The sequence below is a fragment of the Perognathus longimembris genome, chromosome 13 (genome assembly GCF_023159225.1).
Source record: "Perognathus longimembris pacificus isolate PPM17 chromosome 13, ASM2315922v1, whole genome shotgun sequence".
In the NCBI taxonomy this organism is placed as follows: Eukaryota; Metazoa; Chordata; class Mammalia; order Rodentia; family Heteromyidae; genus Perognathus; species Perognathus longimembris.
The window spans coordinates 58,047,891-58,063,439 of NC_063173.1; positions in this window are offsets into that span (position 1 = coordinate 58,047,891).

Below are 15,549 nucleotides of genomic sequence, written 5' to 3' on the forward strand. Positions count from 1 at the left end.
CCTGCGAACCGGAAGTCAGGGGGTGAGACACCTCACTTCCGGCGGCGCGGGGCGCGGCGCGGGCCGCACCAAGGGCGGCGGCCTGGGGGGGCTCGCGAGGCGCGCCCCGTGCGGTTCCGGGCGCGGCCGTCGGAAGGCCGTGTGAGGGGCCCGCGTGCACGGGGAGGAGCTGAGCCGGAGATGCGGACGGAAGCGGGGACGGAAGCGGACGCCGGGAAGCGCGGGGGTGTCCCCCCCCGTGCGCCTCACAGTTGGTACGGCCCCGGCCCGGAGCGGCCCCCACCCCGCGCGCGCTCCAGAGCCGGGAAGGTGGCGTGTCCCGCGGGCCGCGCCGCTCGCCGGGCGGCGTGCGCGAGGGGCTGACTGACCGCCGCCGGCCGGCGGCCGGCGCTCCCGGAGCCTCGTCTCACAGGTATTTACCACAGCCTGGCAAATGAGCGGCTCCCCTGGAAACGCCGGGCCCCGAAAGCTGCCCGGTGTCGCCGCGCTCGCCCTCCTTTCCCCCCCCCCCTTGTGTGGGAGTGAGGCCCGTGGCTGCCACCCATTGGCTACCGTAAAGTTACGCGGACCAATAAGGAAGAGAAAGGAAAACGTCTGGCCAATAGGAAGGGCCGAGCAGGTGAGTGGTTGCTAGGGGCGTTAGGCCACGTCGCCCGGGACCGGCTCGGGTCCCAGCTGTGAACGCGCTGGCCGGAGGCCGGTGATCCCTACCCGGCCCCGGGGAACGTTTGCCCGGCCACGGGAGAGAGGGAGGGCCGGCACAAGTGCCAGGGCTGGAAAGATTCCTGCTAATCCTGTTTTGTTTCGAGTAGATTGATTTCTTCAGCGGCTACGTGTCCACATTCTACCCGGCTTGCTGTGTGGCTGGAGAGCCTTGTTTATTTCTCTGGCCACAGCCCTGGCACCGATGATCTGGGGACTGCAGGCAATTTGGTGCTGAATCGGGGTGGCCGCCAGCTCAGTGCTCCCACAGGGTGGAGCTCATGCACCCGTTGTGCCTTGCATTTTTTCTTCATCTTATTGAAACGAGGATACTGGGCTTAAGTAATGCCATCTTGGCATCTTGATAGAAGTTAATAGAAGATGGAGACTTTCTGAGAACTCTGGAGGTTAGAGAGGACACTCTGGATTGCAGATATGTCGAGAGTTAGTTGTAGGGCTCCAGGAAGCTCATGTTTCCTCTATATAATTGGGGTCCTGATTGTCCCTGGATAGTTTGCTCTGCCTGTTTTTTGTTTCTTTTTTTTTTAGTTAACTATTCCTATCTAGTTTGCTCTGCTTATGTATAACCCCTTTATTAGGAATAAGTATCTTCATCTAGCTCGCTTTGTTTTATGTATAACGTTTTTGTTAACGGCTGTTAAGGCTTGGTCTCCACCCCCAACATGTGATTTTTTTGTCTTTAAAAGTTATGTGCTAGCTCTGTTTTGGGCTGCAGGTCTTGGGGACAGACATCCACCTTGCAGTTGCTGGTTTTTAATAAAGACTCCCAATTTGATGTCTCAAAATGTGGTTTCTCGGTTTTCTCACCATACAATATTATTTAACCACGTCACCAAAGCTGTCAGCTAGGTGGTGCTCTTTCCATTGTAAATGCTGGAACTTAACAGGATCTGTCCTAGGATGCCATCACTAGCTGCCTCAAAATCCTGCAGGCCTAGCTCCAATGGCTCACACCTGACATCCTAGCTACCCAGGGATCTAAGATCTCTGAGGATCCCACTTCAAAGCCAGATAGGGCAGGAAAATCCTTGAGACTGTCTTGTCTTCTCCAATTAACCACCTAAAAGCCAGAGGGGGAGCTGTGACACAAGTGGTAGAGCACCAACTGTGAGTAAAAAAGCCCAGGGACAACACCCAGGCTCTTGAGTTTGTTACACAGGAATTTGATCAACAAGATACAGAGAAACACCGCACTTTGAGAGGTCAAATTGGGAGTCTTTATTACAAAGCTGGTGATTGTGAGTGGACTCGTCCCCCAAAACTTCATAGCCTCAAATGCAGTCAATGCAAAGCTTATAAAGGTAAAAAAACTCATGATTGATATGAGGAGCTAAACCTAGCAAGATCATGTTTACAGAAGCAAAGCAAGCTAGGAGAAACAATCAGGCAATCAAGAGCAAGCATTCCCTGGAGCAAGACTTTCTGGAGCTTAACAACTCATGATACACCTGCAATTCAACGAACGAATTAATACAAAAAGCCAGAAGTAGAGCTGTAGCTCAAATGGTAGAGCACCAGCCTTGAGTGAAAAAGACAAGAAATGTTCCAATGTAGATTATGAGGATGGTTGTAAACATGGTAAATTTACTAAAATTCTGAATTGTATGCTTGAATTGGGAAAATTATATGCACTAATTATGTCTCAATAGAGTTACATTATTTTAAGAATGTAAAGGATTCCATAAAGGCACACACACACACACACAAAAAAAAGGATGGAAAAGATCTAGATCATGCACTCTAGATCGTGCATTTGAGGTCCAACTCAGCTCCCCTTTATTCCCCAAAGTTCACTTGCCTTTTCAGCCTAGTTTTCTTCGTCCCTACCCCAAAGGCAGTCCCATGCTTTCCCTCTCTTTGCCACCCTCAGCAGACAGCCAAAGGCATTTCCAGCACCAGCCATGAACCTGTGGGAGTCTCCCTCCTCCTGATGCCCGTGGCATTTGACCCAATACCAACCCAGCCTTGGGTGGCCGTATATTACAATCATTTCCGTGGCTGTGACTGCCACTGGGGCATGGTTCAGGACAAACGCTTCCCATTTGCATGCTGTATATAGATAGCTGGGATGCTCCCAGGACCCCTGGCTATTGAGGTTGGGCTGTATGCCAGGTACAGAATTCATCCTCACGCTAATCCTATGAGCCAGGTACTTACTGTTCACAGGAATGGGAATTGAGGCACAAAGGCTAAGTAGCTGGCCTGTATTTGCACAACTAATAGGAAAGGATTTCTTTATTTGTGCCAGTACAGGGGCTTTAACTCAGGACCTCGTGCTCTTGCCACGCTTTTTTGTTAAAGGTTGAGCTCTACCACTTGAGCCATACTTCCGCTTCCAACTGTGTGTGGGGGGGGGGGGGGGGAGGTGAGTTGTGGGGCTTGAACTCAAGGCCTGGACACTGTTCTTGAGTTTTTTTGCTTAAGGCTAGCACTCTACCACTTTGAACCACAGCACCATTTCCAGCTTTCTGGTGGTTATTGGAGAGAAGAGACTTTCCTGCCCAGGCTGACTTCAAATCGCAATCCTCGGACCTCAGCCTCCTGAGTAGCTAGGATTATAGTACAGGCCTGAGCCACTGGCGCCCAGCTAAGAGTACATTTCTTTGTTGACCATGTCACCCCCTCCCTAGCTCGCTCCCAGTTTTCCCCTCCCATCCCTACCCACAAGCTGTATAGCTCATTTTCAACATAGTGTCCACTACTGCATTTGCTCCCCCTTTGTCCCTCCATTTCTGTGCCCTGCCTTGGGGGTGGTTTTGATGCAACAGAAAAATAATACATTAATTTCTTTTGCTAAAGGAAGGCTCAACCGGAGGGCAGGTTTCCAGCCAGCTATTTAGGGACCCAGGCTTCTTCCATCTTAGGGCTTTGCCATCCCCTAGGGAACTTGGGATTTGATGGAGATCAACATTCAGTTGGAAGGCAGGAAATAAAGAATGAACTGGGGCGTGGCTCAAGTGTTAAAAGCACCTGCTTAACAAGCCTGGGTCCTTGAGTTCAAACTCCAGTACTGAAGACAAAGTTAGAAGATAAGAAGAAAGGAAAGAACGAAGGAGGGAGGAAGCAAAGGAAGGAAGGAAGGGTACAGGGCCAAGTCTGGCTGTGAATAATAAAATGTAATAAAAATGAAACAAGAGCTAGGTGCGCTGGTGGCTGAGGCCTGCAATCCTAGCTGCTCTGAAGACTGAGTTCTGGAGATGAGGTTTGAAGCTAGTCTGAGCAGAAAAGTCCTTGAGACTCTTATCTCCAGTTAAGCCAGAAATGGATCTGTGGCTCAAATAAATGATAGAGTGCTACTCTTGAACAGAAAAGCTCCGGGACAGTGTCCAGGCCCTGAGTTCAAGCCTTGTCACTGGCACGGAAAGAAAGAAAGTGTCCACTGATTTTCTGTTACTGTGACAAAATACTTAAAAGGAAAGATTTATTTAAGCTCATGGTTGGGAAGGTTTCAGTCCACGGTTGCTGCCTGTCACTGGGCTTTTAGCAAGGCAGAACACAGAGGTGGGGAGCAAATGAAGAAGCAAAGCTGCTCAGAAGGTAGCCAGGAAGCAGAGAGAGAAGGAGGGGCCAGGAGCCCTGTACCCCTTGAAGGACACACCCCCAAGAGTCTAACTCCCTTCCACCGGGCTCCACCCTCATAGCTCTGTCAGCTGCAGCCAGACCTTCAACACGTGGCCTTAGGAGAATATTTGAGAGCCAAATTGTAGCAGGAAGTTACTCTTAAAATCAACTCACAAAAGGTAGGGTAGAGTAGGTAGGAGGCAGAAGGCATGAGCATGCGTGCACAAACCCTGTGGTCTGAAGGTGTGGGCCGATTTAAAGAAACAAATGGTGGGGGGCGGGGGCTGGTGGCTCCCCGGTAATCCTACTGACTCAGGAGGCTGGCATCTGAGGATTATGGTTCAAAGCTAGCCTGGGTTCGTGAGACTTTATCTCCAATTAACCACCAAAAAGGTGGAAGTGGAACTGTGGCTCAAGGGGTAGAGCACTAGCCTTGATGAAAAAAGCTTGGGGCCAGCACCCAGGCCCTGAGTTCAAGCCCCAGTACCGAAACAAAGAGAACCTCATGGAGAGATGTACATCTTGACCCTGCCAAAAATAATAAAAAATGAATCTATCCCGGGGGAGTGGAGCTGCGAATGGCAGAAAATGAGTCCGCACAGAAAAGTGGCCACAAGTCACCCTGGGCCTGGAGGGCAGCAGCCTCAGGACCCTGGGTTTTATACCAGGTGTGGACAGGTGTTGGCAGGCTTACACCGAGCTGCACTGAGGTAGGAAGCAGCCTTCTGGCAGCAGAGCGAGAGAGAGGGAAGCCAGAGCAGCGACAGGGGTTAGGAAGTGGGCGCAGCCACGGCCTGGGTAGAACTTGGGGGTGGGGGAGTGGATGGGAATGTGGAAGTTACTGACCTGGGATACTTCAGGAGCAGGTCTCCAAAAGGGCAAGAGATGGCCCTTTGGGTGTCAACTTCATAATGTCATGCCAATAAAGAATCTGAGGGCACATGGAGGTAAAGATCAAGAAGTTTATTAGTAAAGCAAAACCAAGAAGAAATAGATAACACATTACTCAGACATGGATGCAGGCACACCTGACTGTTAGGGCACTCGTACATCCTGGGTATGTATGGTGGGAAAGAAGGCTGGAGGTTTGGCTCCAGTCACCTTAGTTAGGAGTAGAGTGCCCCTTTGTTCTGATACTTGCTACATCCCCCATTCTTGCTGTTACACTGTCTTATCAGTTGGGCCCAGAGACTCTGAAGTTGGTCCTCTCACTAGCTTTGGGTCCTTGTGACTTAGATACTTGATCATCCCTTTAAGCCCAGCGTGGGTTCTGTCAGACGGTCCCTTCCAGACACACGTCCACCCTTGAGACAAGTATTTATTTCACAAACATTTGTGTGTGTGTGCCCACCTGTCTTGTGCAACCAGGGTAAATGTCTGTAAGATATCCTTGCTCCATTCCCCTTAATTATAAGGGGAAGTAGAGAAGGTCAAAAGGAAAGAGCTGCTTTCTCCCCACCTGCTGAGTAAATGTTGCAGCTTATCAGGGATTGTAAGGCTAACAGCAAAAATAAATAAATAAAAAACTAAAATTGGCTCTGTGCTTTTAATCAAGTTATTCATCAATACAGTGTCTCTGTCTGGATTCCTGACTACTGTTTCTGGAACCTCATTTTCCTGATCTGCCTGCCTCAAAAGGTCTAGAGGATCCTAATCTGGAGAGTCCTGGAGACAGCAGGCCTACGGGGCAGTATGTTGAGTTCACGTGTGTGTGTACGCGTATGTGTGCGTATGTGTGCACCTGTGCCCACGTGCACATCACTCATGGAGCTTGAACCTAGGGCCTGGGCACTATCCCTGACCTTTCTCACTCAAGGCTGGCACTCTACCACTTGAGCCATAGCTCTACTTTGGCTTTTTACTAGTTTATTGGAGATAAGGGTCTCGTGGACTTTCCTGCCTGGGTTAGCTTTGAACCACAATCCTCAGACATTAGCCTCCTGAGTAGGTAGCATCACGGATATAGGCTACTGGCAGCGGGCATCTTACAACCTTTTTGTTTTTCCTAATGTAAAACTATGTTTTAGAGAATACATTGTAACCACTCTAGCTACTGATCTTCTCTTAGGAGTCAATGCAGTTGTTATTTGTTTAGTCATTAGTTTTTTTTTTTTTTTTTTTGGCCAGTCCTGGGCCTTGGACTCAGGGCCTGAGCACTGTCCCTGGCTTCTTCCCGCTCAAGGCTAGCACTCTGCCACTTGAGCCACAGCGCCGCTTCTGGCCGTTTTCTGTATATGTGGTGCTGGGGAATCGAACCTAGGGCCTCGTGTATCCGAGGCAGGCACTCTTGCCACTAGGCTATATCCCCAGCCCTAGTCATTAGTTTTAATAGCATGATTGAATTAATTGTACAGAATCTATTTTCCTTGTAGTGAGTAGTTTAGCTATGCTTGATTTTTGTTCCTTTATTTTTAGTTTTTAGCTTGTCTGCCTAGCTAGTTTTTAAGCTCACACCTGTATCCAAGCCTCTCAAGAGGTGGAGATCTGGGCTGGGAATGTGGGCTAGTGGTAGAGTGCTTGCCTAGCATGCATGAAGTACCACATAAACAGAAAAAGCTTGAAGTGATGCTTCTGCTCAATTGGTAGAGCGCTAGCCTTGAGCACAGAGAGGCTTAAGGACAGTGCCCAGGCCCTGAGTTCAAGCCCCAGGACCATCAAAAAAAAAAAAAAGGTGGAGATCTAAAGGATATTTCTTCAAGTCCATTTTGAACAAATAAAAGTAGAGCAGGGGGCTGGGAATATGGTCCAGTGGCAAGAGTGCTTGTCTCCTATACATGAAGCCCTAGGTTCAATTCCTCAGCACCACATAGATAGAAAATGGCCAGAAGTGGCGCTGTGGCTCAAGTGGCAGAGTGCTAGCCTTGAGCAAAAGGAAGCCATGGACAGTGCTCAGGCCCTGAGTCCAAGACCCAGGACTGGCCAAAAAGAAAAAAAGTTGAGCAGGGTGGCATAAGCCTGTCATCCCATGTGTTTGCAAAGTGTAAATAAGACGATTAAGGTTCAGGCCTGTCCAGCCATGAATACAAGACCTTATCTGAAAAATAACCCTGAAGCCAGAACTGCAATCCTCCTGAGTGTCTGGGATTCATTATAGCCCCAAAAGGATGATGGCTTGTCCCTCTTGCTCTGACCCCTAGGGATCTAGTCTGGGGTCCTGTCCTGTCTGTGGAAGGGCTCTTCACTCCTGTAATCCCAGATACTCAGGAGGCAGAGTTCAACTTGAGCCCAGTCTCAACCAATAAGCCAGGTATGGTGGCACATGTCTGTGAGTCCCGACGTGTGGCTTGATAACATTAGCAAACATGCTATTTCCAAATAATATCACAATTGCAGGCAGTAGGATCAGAGCCCAACCCAGCCAGGCCCTGGTGGCTCACGCCTCTAATCTCAGGAGGCTGAGCTCTGAGGATCGTGGTTCAAAGCCAGTCCAGGCAGGAAAATGCCATGAAATTCTTATCTCTAACCAACCACCGAAAAGCCAGAAATGGCAACTCGGCTCAAAGTGGTAGAGCAGTGTTGAGCATAAAAGCCCAGGAACAGCACCCAGGCCCTGAGTTCAAGCCTCAGGACTAGCACACAAAAAAAGGGAGGACACCATCCTACGCTTTGGGGGCGTGTATCTTGTGCTCTTCTCCAGAGATGATAAAAATGTAGCTTCTCAAGGGAGGTGGGAAGCAGGCAGAGAAGACCCGGTTGGTCTGTGAGAGCAGTGCACTGCTCGTCACCTCACTTGACTTCAGGAGTGCTTCAGTGGCATTGGCCTGATGACTCTTGTAGAATGTCAAGATGTTGAAAGTGTACCCAAAGTGCAGACAGATCTTAAAAAATGTCCGTTCTGTATGAATCATGTTCTATTGACCTAATCCTAAATCCAGCTCACAATTTTAGTTTTAGTTTAGTTCCAAATTGTGCTACCTTCCCTCCAGGCTCCCATTTTGGTCTTTCCCTGTTCATCTCCCATCATAGTGTGTTCCATACTGGTAGGAGAGGGAAAGGAAAACTCTTTTGACTTGGCCATTTCAAAGTCAGTTAGTTCCTGGGCATAACATTGCTTTTGGCAAAAAAAAAACATTGCCTATATAGGTTTCATTCTAGCAGTTCTTAAGAACTGATGGGAGATGTGGCCACGCTGGGTTTGGTTTTAAGCGTTCTGCCTTCTCTTGCTCCTGCCCTCTCCCTCCCTCACATGCCATCCAGTGAGCATGCCTGCTCCTTCACCTGGCAAATGTACCTGAGAGGCGGGAGCAGAGGCACTGTCTCTGGTGAAATGGAAATGGTAGACCTGTAATTGTGGGAAACTATCAACTCTCTTGTTACAGCCCTGCCACCCCTTGCTGTGTGTATAGATATAATACTTTGTCCTTCATATGTGAAAGATCCAGTGTTGGAATTCTTTGGTGTAAATAAACGTTTGGTTTTATTTATCAAAAAAAAAAAGGGGGGGAGTAATTAATTCAAGGCCATCATTAATCATCAAGAAATGCAAATTGAAGCCACTATGACTATTACAATGACTAAGAGTAAAAAAAAAAAAAATGATAATACCCAGAACCACTCTGTGAAGCAGTTTGACAGGTTCTGGACATGTAGCACTAGGCGCCCCTCCTATGGATCAAGTAGGTATTTACCCAGAGAAAGAAAGACGTATTCACCCAGACATGAATGTTCAGAGCAGCTTTGTTTGAAACGGTCTCAAACTGGACACAATCCATCTCATCCCAGAAAATAATATTATTATTTGCACTGGTAGTGGGCCTCATTGGCTTTTTTGCTCAAGCCTGGTGCACTACCACTTAAACCACACCCGAAGTCTGGCATTTTGCTGGTTAACTGGGGATGAGTATATCACAGATTTTCCTGCCCGTCCTGGCTTCCAACCTCCGCCCTCAGATCTCAGCCTCCTGAGCAGCCAGGGTGACAGGTGCGAGCCACCAGCGCCAGGCTCCGTGGACTAATTAATATTTGATGAAAAGGAACTGAGCTGCCAGGAAATGGAAACATGGGTTTTTTGTTGTTGTTGCTGTTGTTTTTTTGGTGGTGGTGGTGGTGTTTGTTTTTTGCTTCCTGGTTTTTTTTTTATTTTTAGGGGGACAAGAAGAGGGGTGCAGAAAGTGAGAAGGGAAGGGTGAACAAACGCAAGCATGCTATTGAGCGTACACTAATGTGGAACATGAATGATGTAACTCGTGGGCAGGGACAGGACGGAGAAAGCCAAGGAAGGGGTGACATGTCCAATGACATTGACTTAGGAAATGGCAATCCTCCTTTACAACACCTTAATGATAGCAATAAAATTATATTGAAAAGAAAGGAACTGGGCTGGGGTATACTCAGTGATAGCGCATTTGCCTAGCATTTGTGTGGCAGTAATGTATTTCCAGTACTGAAAACAAAAACAAAACAGGGCAATGATCTGATTGGATTTCAAAGTGTTATGTTGGGGGGGAGGGGGAGGGGAGCAGCCAAAGTCAAAAGTAATATACAGTGAGCCCATTTATAACATTCTTGAAATGACAGAATTATAAAGACAGAGAACAGATGTGTGATTCAGGGGCAGGAGTGGAGTGGGGTTGCTTGAGGGAGTTTCTTTGGGGTGAGAGAATATTCTGTGTCCTAACTGAGAGGGTGGCACTTAGAAAAGTGATAGAAGCAAGCCAGGCTTAGTGGTTCATGCCTGTAGTATCAGCACTTAGGAAGTTGAAGAAGAAGGGTGAGAGTTTAAAGTTAGCCTGAGCTACGTAGACTCTGTCATGAAAAAAAAAAAAAGATATAGAACTAGACACTAACCAAAGTGGGCATAGGCAAAATACTGAGGATCTGAGTAAGGTTGGTACTTTAATTGTGATAATTCCATTTCCTGCTTTTAATCGTATTATAGTTGTGCAAGAGGCTACACAAGGGGATTGGACATTTTATTTATTTTTGACCAGTCATGGGGCTTGAACTCAGGGCTTAGATGTTGTCTCTGAACTTCTACTACCACTAGGTTCTTCTACTAGCTCAAGGTACCACTTGATCTACAACTCTACTTGTGTTTTTTGCTTTGTTTTGTTTTTGTTGCCAGTCCTGGGGCTTGGACGCAGGGCCTGAGCACTGTCCCTGGCTTCTTTTTGCTCAAAGCTAGTACTCTACCTCTTGCGCCACAGCGCCACTTCCGGCTTTTTTCTATATATGTGGTGCTGGGGAATCGAACCCAGGGCTTCATGTATATGAGGTGAGCACTTTACCACTAGGCCATATTCTCAGCCCCTTGTGGCTTTTTTTTGTGGTCAACTGGAAGTAAGTGTTCCAAGGACTTTCCTGCCCAGGTGGGCTTCAAACCACACAGTTCTCAGGCCTCAGCCTTCTGAGTAGCTAGGATTAGAGTGATGAGCCACCTGTGTCCAGCTAGGATCTTATTTCTTGCCCAGGCATGGACCTAGACAACAGTCCACCTATTTTAGTTCTCCCTTGTAGCTGGGATGATAGGTGTGAGCCACCACACCCAGTCTCTTCCACTGAGATGGCATCTCATGGAATTTTCTGCCCCAGCTGGTCTGGTACCATGATCTTCCCAACCTCAGCCTCCTAAGTAGTTAGTATTATAAGCATGAGCCACCAGCACCCAGCAAGAACTGCCATCCTTATGGAGAAAGCATTTTTGATCCCCTACTTCTTTCAGGTGGCGGCCGTGGCCAGTGAGTACCACGGAGTACCTCTGTTCTGAACCAGGCCTGTTCCCACACTTGCCTTTCTTACTGTGGAGAGGAGACTGGTAAAGATACACCCTTTTCTATACCTTAACCCATTTCCTGTAGCTGTAGACCACAAACAGGGTAATTTACAAACAACACAGGTTTGTTTGGCTCTCGGTTCTGGATGTCAAGAGCACAGCCCTAGCCCCTGGTGAGAGGTTTCATTCTCCATCATAACAGGACAGAGGGTGGCTCACACTAATTCACTTCCTCTTACAAATCCTTATCATAGTGCCCACCTCACGTGCCATCACCATGAGCTCAGGGGTTAAGTTCCTAACATGAGAAATTTAGGGGAGCCAGGCACCTATGGCTCACACCCAGCTACTCAGGAGGCTGAGATCTGAGGATCCCAGCTTGAAGCCAGCCAGCAGGAAAGTCCATTTGAAAATCTTATCTCCAATTAATAACAAAGAGCCAGATGGAGCTGTGGTTTAAGTGGTAGAATGTCAGCATTGAGAAAAGAAAAAGAAAAAGTGAAGGGAGCTAGCTGGGTACCTGGGGCTGATGCCTGTAATCCTAGCTACTAAAAAGGCTGAGACTGAGATCTGAGGATCAAGGTTCAAAGCAAGCCTGGGTAGGAAAGACTGTGCGACTCTTTTTTTTTTTTTTGCCAGTCCTGGGGCTTGAACTCAGGTCCTGGGCACTGTCCCTGAGCTTCTTTTGGTTAAGGCTAGCAGTCTACCACTTGAGCCACAGTGCCACTTCTGCCTTTTTCAGTTTATGTGCTACTGAGGAATCGAACCCAGGGCTTCATACATGCGAGGCAAGCACTCTACCACTAAGCCGCATTCCCAGCCCCTGTGAGACTCTTATCTACACCGAACTATAAAAAAAAGTCAGAAGTAGGGCTGTGGCTCAAATGGTAGAGCCATAGGCTAGAGCAAAAGATGCTCAGGAGGCTAGGAATGTGGCTCAGTGGTAGAGAGCTTGCCTGGCATGCATGAAGCCCGGGGTTTGATTCCTCAGTACCACATTAAAAACTGAAAAAGCTGCCAAGTGGTGCTGTGGGTCTCGTGGTAGAGCGCTAGCCTTGAACAAAAGAACCTCAGGGACAGTGCCCAGTCCCTGAGTTCAAGTGCTAGGAATGGCATCTCCCCCCAAAAAAAGAAAGAAGAAAGCTAGTAGGGGGCTGGGAATATGGCCTAGTGGCAAGAGCACTACACATGAAGCCTTGGGTTCAATTCCCGAGCACCACATATATAGAAAATGGCCAGAAGTGGCGCTGTGGCTCAAGTGGCAGAGTGCTAGCCTTGAGCAAAAAGAAGCCAGGGACAGTGCTTAGGCCCTGAGTCCAAGGCCTAGGACTGGCAAAAAAAAAAAAAAAAAAAAAAAAAAAAGAAAGCTAGGAGAACACCCTGGCCCCTGAGTTCAAGACTCAAGACCAGCATACACCAAAAAAAGAAACAAACAAAAAGAACATACAGAAGGACTGTGAGAAGTGGCGCAGTGGATCAATGGAAGAGTACTAGCCTTGAGCTGAAGAGCTCAGGGACAGTACCCATGCCCAGAGTTCAAGCCCCATGACCGACAAAAACAACAACAGAAAAACAGTGTGAAGTCCTGAGTTCAAGCCCAAGTACCAACACACACATACAGAAAGGAAAAAATCAAGTCAAACCATACCACACAGCAAACTTGATCCTCCCGCCCCAGCCCTGCTCATTCCCCCTCGTCATTAATCTACGTGCGCCAGATCAGAGGTCTAGAATTGTCTCGGAGCCCTCCACGTATGCCAAGAGCAAGACACAACCAGCAAGAGGAAATTGCTGGTTTTAACAGTTTTATTGATGTATAATTGCCATGCAATAAACTACACATAGTGAAAATACTTGCGACATTTCTTTTCTTTTCTTTCTTTTGCCAGTCCTGGGCCTTGGACTCAGGGCCTGAGCGCTGTCCCTGGCTTCTTTTTGCTCAAGGCTAGCACTCTACCACTTGAGCCACAGCACCACTTCTGGCTTTTTCTATATATGTGGTGCTGGGAATCGAACCCAGGGCTTCATGTGTACGAGGCAAGAACTCTTGCCACTAGGCCATATTCCCAGCTCCCTTTCCCCTTTTTTTAAAAATAAGGAACCATATTAAATTTATTCTGAATGTGAAAATGGTATATATTATCACATTTGTGTAATAAGGACATAGGTAGTGACATATAAGTGCAACCAGATCCTAATTATTACCATGCATGGTATCACAACGTAGCTTCCCCTAGGAAATGAACTTGGAAAGAGTAGCTGTTAAAATAATGTCTCATTTCATGCACCTCAACGCAGAAGGAAGAGGAAATGATTAGTAGAATTTGAAGTGCATTAGATTTTCACTGCAGTATTCTTTGAGATGGAATGTGGATAATGACATCAAGGTCATTACGTTTCTCTCATTACTTGCTACATTTCTTGTCAATTGGATTTGAATTCCAATCTTGCTCAGCGTGGCTGTGCTCCACCACTTGAGTCATGCCTCTAGTCCGGGCTTTTGCTAGTTAATTGGAAACTGAGCCTGTCTCTCTCTTTCTTTCCCGTCCTGTGGCTTGGAACTCAGGGCCTGAGCACTGTCCCTGGCTTCTTTTTGCTCAAGGCTAGCACTCTACCACTTGTGCCACAGTGCTTCTGGATTTTTCTGTTTATGTGGTGTTGGAATTGAACCCAGGGCTTCATGCATGCTAGGCAAGCACTCTACCACTAAGCCACATTCCCAGCCTGGAAATGTAGTCTCTTGTTGACTTTTCAGCTCTGGATGACTTTCAACCATTATCTTCTAAGTCTCAGCTTCCTGATATGTAGATTACAGGTATGAGCCAACCATATTCAGCTGAATAAACTTTTTTCAGTCATGAAACCTGAACTCAGGACTTGGGCACTATCTCTGAGCTTTTTTGCTGAAGGCTAAAGCTCTATCACATTGATTCACAGTGCCACTTCTGGCTTTTTGGTGGTTATTTGGAGATAAGAGTCTCACAGATTTTCCTGCCCTGGCTGGATTTGAACTGCGATCCTCAGATCTCATCCTCCTTCCTGGGTCACTAGGATTATAGGTGTGAGCCACCAGCACCTGGCTTAATAAACTTGTTTTGACACCTATGAAATCATTACTATAGTCAGGCTAATGAATGTATCTACTAGCCCCCAGAATGTGTCCTCAAGGTCTGGGAATATGGCCTAGTGGCAAGAGTGCTTGCCTTGTATACATGAAGCCCTGGGTTCCAGCCCTCAGCACTACATATATCCAAAAAGGCCAAAAGTGGTGCTGTGGCTCAAGTGGCAGAGTGCTAGCCTTGAGCAAAAAGAAGCCAGGGACAGTGCTCAGGCCCTGAGTCCAAGGCCCAGGACTGGCAGAAAAAAAAAAGAAAGAAAGAAGAAATCATTAGTATAGTCAGGCTAATGAATGTATCTACCACCCCAAAATGTGTCCTCAAGCTTCTTAGTAGTCATCTCCCTATCCTTTTCCTCCCATCAGTCCCCTCAGGCATCCACTGACCTGCTTTCTGTCACTAGTATATACTACTTTTTTGTTTGTGCCAGTCCTGGGGCTTTCTCAGTGTATGTGGTGCTGAGGAATCGAACCCGGGGAGCTCCACTTCCATGCCGCATCCCCATGCCCTGGGCCTCACACCCTCGCGTGGCTTTTTCACTCAAGGCGAGTGCACTGCCACCTCTACTTCTGGTTGAAAATTGGAGGTAAGGGTCTCTCAAAGTTTCCTACGAGGGCTGACTTTGAACTGTAATCCTTAGATCTCAGCCTCCTGAGTAGCTGGGATTACAGGTATGAGCCGCCAGTACTCAGTAGCCACGTTTTTGTTGTTTGTCCTGTTGTTGTTCTTTGTCCTGTTATTTATCAGCCTCTGATGAACATGTGTTGATCCCAGTTTGGGTCTATTGCATTACAGTGACCCTGCTACGAACACTTTGTAGGAATTATTACAGGCTTTCATTTTTCTTTGGGAAAAGCTTCGGGGTGGATTGGCTGGGTCATATATTAGGTTGTGATATTATAATAAATATGGTTTCACTCATAGTTCCTGCCTTTTAACTCTCTCCAGGGAAGCCCATAGAAACTAGAATTTCTCTTTTACAAAAGTGGGTCTCATGCTCTTTTTCTTTTCTTACCTTTCTATTTTGGAGCTAGCACTAAAGCAAGTCTCTAGCTGGGCACTGATAACTCACACCTTGTAATCCTAGATACTCGGGAGGCTGAGAGCTGAGGATTGTGGTTTAAAAATCAGTCTAGGCAGACAAACTGAGAGACACTTTCCTTTTTTTTTTGCCAGTCCTGGGCCTTGAACTCAGGGTCTGAGCACTGTCCCTGGCTTCTTTTTGCTCAAGGCTAGCACTCTGCCACTTGAGCCACAGCGCCACCTCTGACCATTTTCTATATATGTGGTGCTGGGGAATCGAACCCAGGGCTTCATGTATACTAGACAGGCACTTTTTGCCACTAGGCCATATTCCCAGCCCCCTGAGAGACTCTTATCTCCAGTTGACCAGCAAAAAGCTGAAAGTGAAGGCGTGGCTCAAGTGGGAGCAGGCTA